Raw genomic sequence first — 7,257 nt, forward strand, 5'->3', positions numbered from 1 at the left:
TGTAATGACCCAACTGTACAAGCAATAGTGAACGCACCAGGATCTTCTTTCTTTTGTACGAGGGATCTTGTAGCAATAGCACTACAACGGTGCAATCTATCATCATCCTCGAAAGTGATCGATCTTTTCTTAGTGACCAGATCTTTCATAAATTTGGCATAACCGGGCATTTGTTCTAGAGCTTCTACCAAAGGGACATTGATAGAAAGCTGCTTCAACATTGTTATGAAACACTGATATTTACCATCCTCGGTCTTTTTCACTAATCTCTGAGGGAAGGGTGGTGGTGGCCAAGGCATGGGAATTACTTTGATAGGTACTTCTGCAGCTTTTCCATTACTTTCCTCTGCTTCACCACTACCCTTTACCACATTATCATTATCCTTTCTCACATTTTCCTCAGTAGATGGCATGGGTGGGTCAATGGTTTGCTTACCACCCGGAGTAGTGATTTTCATACAGTGCGCATCATTCTTTGGATTTTAGACAGTGTCACTAGGAAGAGTGCCTGGTTGCCGTGTGTTCATTGTCGCAGATAATTGGGCCATTTGCAATTCGATCTGTTTAATTGAAATTGCATGCGTATCAACTTTTTGCCCAATACTAGCTAAATCACCCCTTAACTCTTTAATGTGCTCATCACTAGTATCAAACCTCCTCATCATTTTGTGCAACATATCCTCAACTAGCGCCATACTATCTCCACCATCCCTCGGAGTAACTTCACGATTTTGAGGAGGGACATAGGGCTCATTCCTGTCATTTCTCTTAGCATAGTTACCCCTGTTAAAGTTGTTGTCGCGGTTGTAGTTTCCATCTCGGACATAATGACCCTCACGATTGTAGTTACTATAGATCCGACCTTGGTTCCCTTGACCTTGGCGCCAATTATCCTGATTTGAGCCTTGGGTGCTTGGTCGGAAACCCCCCATCTTCTCATTTACTGCATAAGTGTCCTCCACATAATAGCATTCATCATTAGGAGGTGGTGGTTTAGCCAAGTAGTTGACTGCATTTATCTTTTCTGAACCCCAGTGACATGTTTTAGTACCAACCCAGGCTCAGTTCTCATTTGAGCCATTTCTTCACGAATCTCATCTGTGGCTGGGTTGTGAGTGGACTGCACTGCGAAGGTGTTTCTCCCTGTATCAGACTTCCTAGTACTCCAAGCTTTGTTATTCCGGGAGATTTTCTCTAATTTTTCAGCAATCTCAGCATAAGGGCACTCTCCATAAGATCCACCTGTTATAGTGTCCAACACCGCTTTATTGTTATTATCCTGTCCCTGATAGAAGTATTCCTTTCAGTGACTCATCATCTATACGGTGATTTGGAACAGTTCTCAAGAATGAAGTGAATCTATCCCAAGAACTACGAACTGACTCTCCTGGTAGTGCCACAAAGTTGTTCACTCTGTCATTGTGGTTTAGTTTCTTGGAGACCGGATAGTAGCATGCTAAGAAGACATCCCTTAGTTGGTTCCAAGTGAAGATTGAGTTTTATGGGAGCTCAGTGAACCACATAGCAGCCTCTCTCGTCAGTGAGAGAGGAAATACTCTGAGACCTATTACATCTAAATCCAAATTAGGCCTCCCCACACAGCTTTTACACACTGCCCTTATTTTAGATATATGGGAATGTGGATCCTCAGAAGGTAGCCCTGAAAACAAACCTCTGGCAGTGAGCATTTGTATCGGGCTACTAGTTACCACAAAAGTGTGTCCTGTGGGTAGAGGAGGCAAAACTAGTGGCCCATCCGAGTCTGCTATGTTATCATAGCCTCTGTAGTATGCTTGGGGACGTGGAACGGGATTTTGTCCCCTCTGTTGGTGTTCACCCAGAGCATCGGGTAACATCTCACCATGAACATCAACCGGAGCTAGGATGTTCTGGTTCGGATCATCATCATTTATTCCCAAGTTTCGATTCATATTATGCAGTGTACGCTCTAACTCATGATCGTAGGGAAACAAGGGTTCTCTTCCTCTCCATGTATTTGGCATACAAGGAGGATAGTTCTAAAAAAAATCAAAAACAATAAAACAACATAAAATCAAGAAAATATCGACTAAACTATAGTAATAAGTTCAAGTTAATCTAAAAGCTATAATCCCCGGCAACGGCGCCAAAATTTGATACGCTGAAACTTACTTCTCAAATAAGAAGTAAAGCGGCCGTGTCAAGTAAATAACCCAACTAGTGAGGTTGGGATCAATCCCACGAGGAAAATAGTCTAGACTCTACTTCAACCTGTTATTACTATTGTTTGGTCAATGACTTCCTTGGAAAGTAAAAACAATAAAAGGGGGGTTTCTATTTCTAAATGAATGAAAATAACTAACGAAATTGAAAGAGACACTTAACAACTTTGAATGTTGGATTTTAATCAATTAATCAAAGTAACTAGGGTTTACGTGTTCCCCACAAGTTCATAACTTGATAATTCTAACTATAACAATTCTTTCCTAGTATCTTGCATGCAAAGTGATAAGTGATGTATTTCTAAATCCTTGGTCCGGCATCTAGAAAATCTCACTCCTTACCTTGGTCCGGCTACATGTGTTGCTTTCCTAACCCTTATCTTTACCCCATATTAAGCATCGTATTCTATATTTGACTAAGTTATTACCTCGTACCAATCAATACTAGCCTATTAGATAGTATACACTAAATCTATGTTAATAATTCTTTTCCTATTATCTACCTCCTTGGTCCAGCAAGTAGCATTAAGGCGAGTTCTAACGTTGGCCATCCGTTAAAAAGACTTCTAAGCGAAAGAATTATTAATACATGCAAGACACCATTCTAGAATTGTTATTTTAGTTAGGTTCTATCTCATTATTTGCCTATGTTTCCCACAACCCTAGTTAAGGAGTTTAGTTAGTTATTGTCATAATCACAATATTCAAATATATTAAATAAGAATTCATGTACTTGCTTCAATGAGGAAGAGTAAAATCTGAAAGTTTGCTTGATTAATCACCAAAAATCACTTGCAAGAATCTCAACGTAATCAATAATTGCACAAGAAGTCTAATGATAATCAAAAGTCTAACAATACAATGTTTACTAATACGGTGTCTAACAATTTAAGAGTCTAACAATGATCCAGAGTCTAACTATATGGAGTCCAACTATCCGCAGTCTAACTATCCGGACTCTAACAATGATCCAAAGTCTAACTATCCGTAGTCTAACCTCAAAAATGAGGTGTTTTGAACTATTTATAAAAAATAAAAACCTAGTTAAAAAAGGACTCTATTTGCTGGAAATCTGCGAAAATGCGGCTGGGTCGACGAACCTCACGACGGATCGTCATGGTCACAACGGACCGTCATGGACTCCGTCCTCCCATACTTGTGCAATTTCTTCTGCTGCTCTTCTTCATTACCCTCGACGGCAAGTATGACGGACCGTCATAGGCACAACGGTCTGTCGAGGGACTTCGTTCCAAAACACTTCAACTCTTGGAAGATGGGTACTGGAATTACATCTCTGAACTTTATGACGAACCTGCAGGACGGACCGTCATAGACACGACGGACCGTTACAAGCTTCGTAACCCCACACTAGTTCAGACTTCCCCATCTTCCTTCAGCAGCTGCATTATGCTGCCACCTACGGACCGTCACAAGCACGACAGACCGTTATAAGCTCCGTAGGTGGTCTCTTCTGCATTTCTTTGCTCAAAATCTCTGCATTCAACTTTGGACAAATTTCCTACAAAATAAAAAGAAACTTGTATAAAAATTAGCACAAAAAGGCTTTTGGACACACTAAACTTAAGGAAAAAGTATTAATAATACCGTGAAACCACGGTATATAAACGAGATACAACATGAAACTAAGAAATTGGAAATCCCATCCTTGAACTTGAGTACTCACCCCAACTTGGAGATAAGCAATCCAAGTCTTCTTCAAAGGAGAGTGATAGCTAGCCGGAACCTACACCTATTAAGATGTAGAAGAAAGAAGGGCTTAGCACATAATATGTATTAAGTATGGAAATATGCATTAAATCATTCATACATGTAAAAAGGGATGTTTAGTTGAAATCATGCTTTTTTGAGCTTAAAAGTCATCATGCACATTTAGAGAATAGTTAATCCACACCTTAAGGAAAGAGACTTTCATGCCCATATTAGCACATTTATGATAACACTTTATCGAATGCATTCATCGAATCACAATACTTCATATTACAAGGGAACCACATAAGACAAGCCCTCCATAAGTCCACTTGTGCTATGTGAAAGTGAAGACCCATACCCCCACTCACACCAATAAATGCTCATGAAGAGCTCATGGATATAATTCACATGCATGTCATGTTCATGTTTGTATTCCTCGTTTATTGTTATGCTCAACATTCATAATACATGTTTATATAAAGCATACATTAACTCATAAACATCATGTCACTATAGCACATACCACCATCAGTCCAAAGCTTACTTGTGCAATGCAATAGTGAACTCCCATACCCTCACTCACACTAAGTATAACCCCTCTAGTAATCATAGAACATAGATTATGTTCTTGTTTATTATCCATGTTCTTGTTCTTATCATGTCATGGATATTGTTCTTGTTATGTAGGGTGATATAGCCTTAAATGACATAGACCATGGTGAGCTCCACGGAATCTGGTTTCATGAACCTACACCAAAAATAGGTTTCCTAATTGCCTAAGGTATGAATAACATGTTTAGCTTCTAGATAGATCCACTAGTAAGTCCTATGCGGGCACATAGTTATGAGATACGAAGATCACTTCTAGAAACCCAGACTAACAGAGGTATAAGGTCTCAATCTCTTGTTCCTATCCATTCAGTGCTAAGCTTAATTCCCTTTATTAATTATGTTATGTATTGACTTGTGTTCATGTTCATGAAAGAAGGCATAACACTCATATCATAATGGTACCATGGTAGCTCAAAGATAAGTGAGAATGTCCTTTCAACCTTAGAATCATTAATGTGTGATAAACCTTTCACATCATGTTCATGGTGTTTTATTGAGAATAGTCATAACTCCAATCATAATAACACCACCGTAATCATAGTATATCATACATATTTAAGTTGTATCATACGTAGTCATATATAGGGTTGTAGGGAAGAGGGACTTTGTATCAACACTACAATACATATGAGTAATAAGAACCTCCACCTTTAAAGTAGATCGACAATTCATGCACAGCCTTCATAAAAATACATAAAACCTAGACATATACCCCTTTGTGGGTCATAAATTATATCTTTCAATCACTAGAATTACTACTTTAATAATGGATGAAACAATATGAATTGATTAACTTAACATAGATACAATCCTACCTATTCATATTTCATCAAGAAATCTATCACGATTTGATGAAATTGGGGTTATGGGGAAGCACATGCGTTCATGGGGAATTTACCATAAAAATCACCATTAAACATCAAATAATCCATATTATGGAGAAATTAACTCATAGAATTTTTTTTGGAAGAACCCACGACTAGATTTACAACCTTGTTTTTGAACAATTTCCCAATATCGAAACTAAGAGTTGGAGGGATTCATGAAGGAAAATGTTCCATGCAGCAAGGTTCTTATACCGTAATTGATGCTTTCCCACAAAATTGGAGCGAAAATCTTTGATATTGAACCTTAATCTTGAATTTCTTGATGTTCTCCAATGGAGGAACTCTAGAGAGAGAAATATTGAAGAAGAGATGAACTTTTTATTTTGGAATGGTGTTTGTGAAAGTGATTTATTTTGGGGATATTTTAATATTAAATCCATTATATAGTTATTTATAAATAATATAAAATATACCCACTTTCTAATTTAACCTAAAAATAATATTTACGAATGCTCATGCACATATAGACTTAGCAAAAAAAAAACTACGGAAATGTTTAAGGAAGCATTTAAGGTCCTTGAAGTGGTCCACTAGCCTTGGACCCTCGCTTGGGCATTTCCTTTTGATTTTTAGAGAAAAGGAATATCCATGAAAGAATTCAAAAAGTCTATTTTACCATATATATATTTATTTAAAAATAATATAGACCATACCTATTCAATTTGGACTAAAAAGGAAATTACAAAATTACCCCCTTTTATGCCTCCCTTAGATTGCATAAATAAAACTAAGACAATCAGAAAGAGAGATGTTAATGCCCTTGAATTTATGTACCTTCCTTAAACCCTCCCTTGGACTTTCCTTTAGCTTTTTAAATGCTAAGGCATAAGTCTACAAGAGAGTACACGACAATGAGCCCCTACTTGCACACGTGCACTGCCCATGGGTTAAGGCATCCCCCATGTATGGTGGTCCCCATTCAGTGGGGCCCTTCCTTTTGTCCTTACCCTCACATGTATATTCCTTAAAAAAATTAAATCAGTGGTTCAAGGAAGCTTCTAAGGGTCATGAAGGCTTTTACTTTCCTTGAATTCTCTCTTGAAAATATACTTAGTCAAAATTGGCCAAGGCATTGGTTAAAGGAAGCTTCTAAAGAAGGTAAATCCTTTTTTCTTCCTTTAACCCTCCCTTAAACTTATACTTATAAAATTTTTTGGACCTTTTTATATCTACAATTTATACATAAGCTTTTAAGGTTCATAGGTTAGGCTTTAGTTTCACCTATAAATTTTTCGGGTGTCCCAACCCGCCCCATTGATAATTGACACTTTTGTCACCCCATAATATATTATGTTTTTTACTAGTTAATGTCTTGTAGTTATGACTAATTTGAACTAATTTATACTTGGATGATTATTGTTGAAAACCGTTCCCTTGGGACTCGATCCAACCGTTGGTTGGATTATATTACTTACTAATGATCGTTGAGACTTAGCATCGGATGAAGTGTCTGAGAGGAACACATTTGAAAAGGGGTAAGTTGTTTGAGAAAGATCTTATTCCCTTAAAGCTTTTCTAGTCATAATTACCGATCAAAATGGTGTCGCTGCCGGGGAGTGGTGTTACATCAAAAATTGTAGTTAAGTTAGATTTTTGTTCTTGTTAATTGTTATTTTACTAACTTTATTTTTAGTTTTGTTTTCTTTTGAGTTGCAATTGTATGCAGGCACCCTGACCATGACTGAAACAAGTGGTGGCAATTCGGCTAGCCAAACCAAAAATTCAAGGGTGACTTCAAGTTATCTGCACTGATAACTCAGTAGAACGACTTAGACACAAAGATCTCAGAGATGGAAAACCCAGCGCAAGAGTCAAAGGAGGTACCTACCCCATCACAAGCAGAACAA

At 37.7% G+C, this 7,257-nt stretch overlaps 1 long non-coding RNA gene across 1 annotated transcript; it reads right to left on the bottom strand.

The window, feature by feature from the left end:
- Nucleotides 1-3,111: 3,111 nt before the first annotated feature.
- Nucleotides 3,112-5,738, bottom strand: LOC138338287 (uncharacterized). Its single transcript, XR_011211720.1, has 3 exons — nucleotides 5,516-5,738; nucleotides 3,886-3,951; nucleotides 3,112-3,720 (listed from the first exon to the last, which is right to left on the bottom strand). It is a non-coding gene; the product is annotated as an uncharacterized lncRNA (long non-coding RNA).
- Nucleotides 5,739-7,257: the final 1,519 nt, after the last annotated feature.

The sequence above is a fragment of the Solanum lycopersicum genome, chromosome 9 (genome assembly GCF_036512215.1).
Source record: "Solanum lycopersicum chromosome 9, SLM_r2.1".
NCBI lineage: Eukaryota > Viridiplantae > Streptophyta > Magnoliopsida > Solanales > Solanaceae > Solanum > Solanum lycopersicum.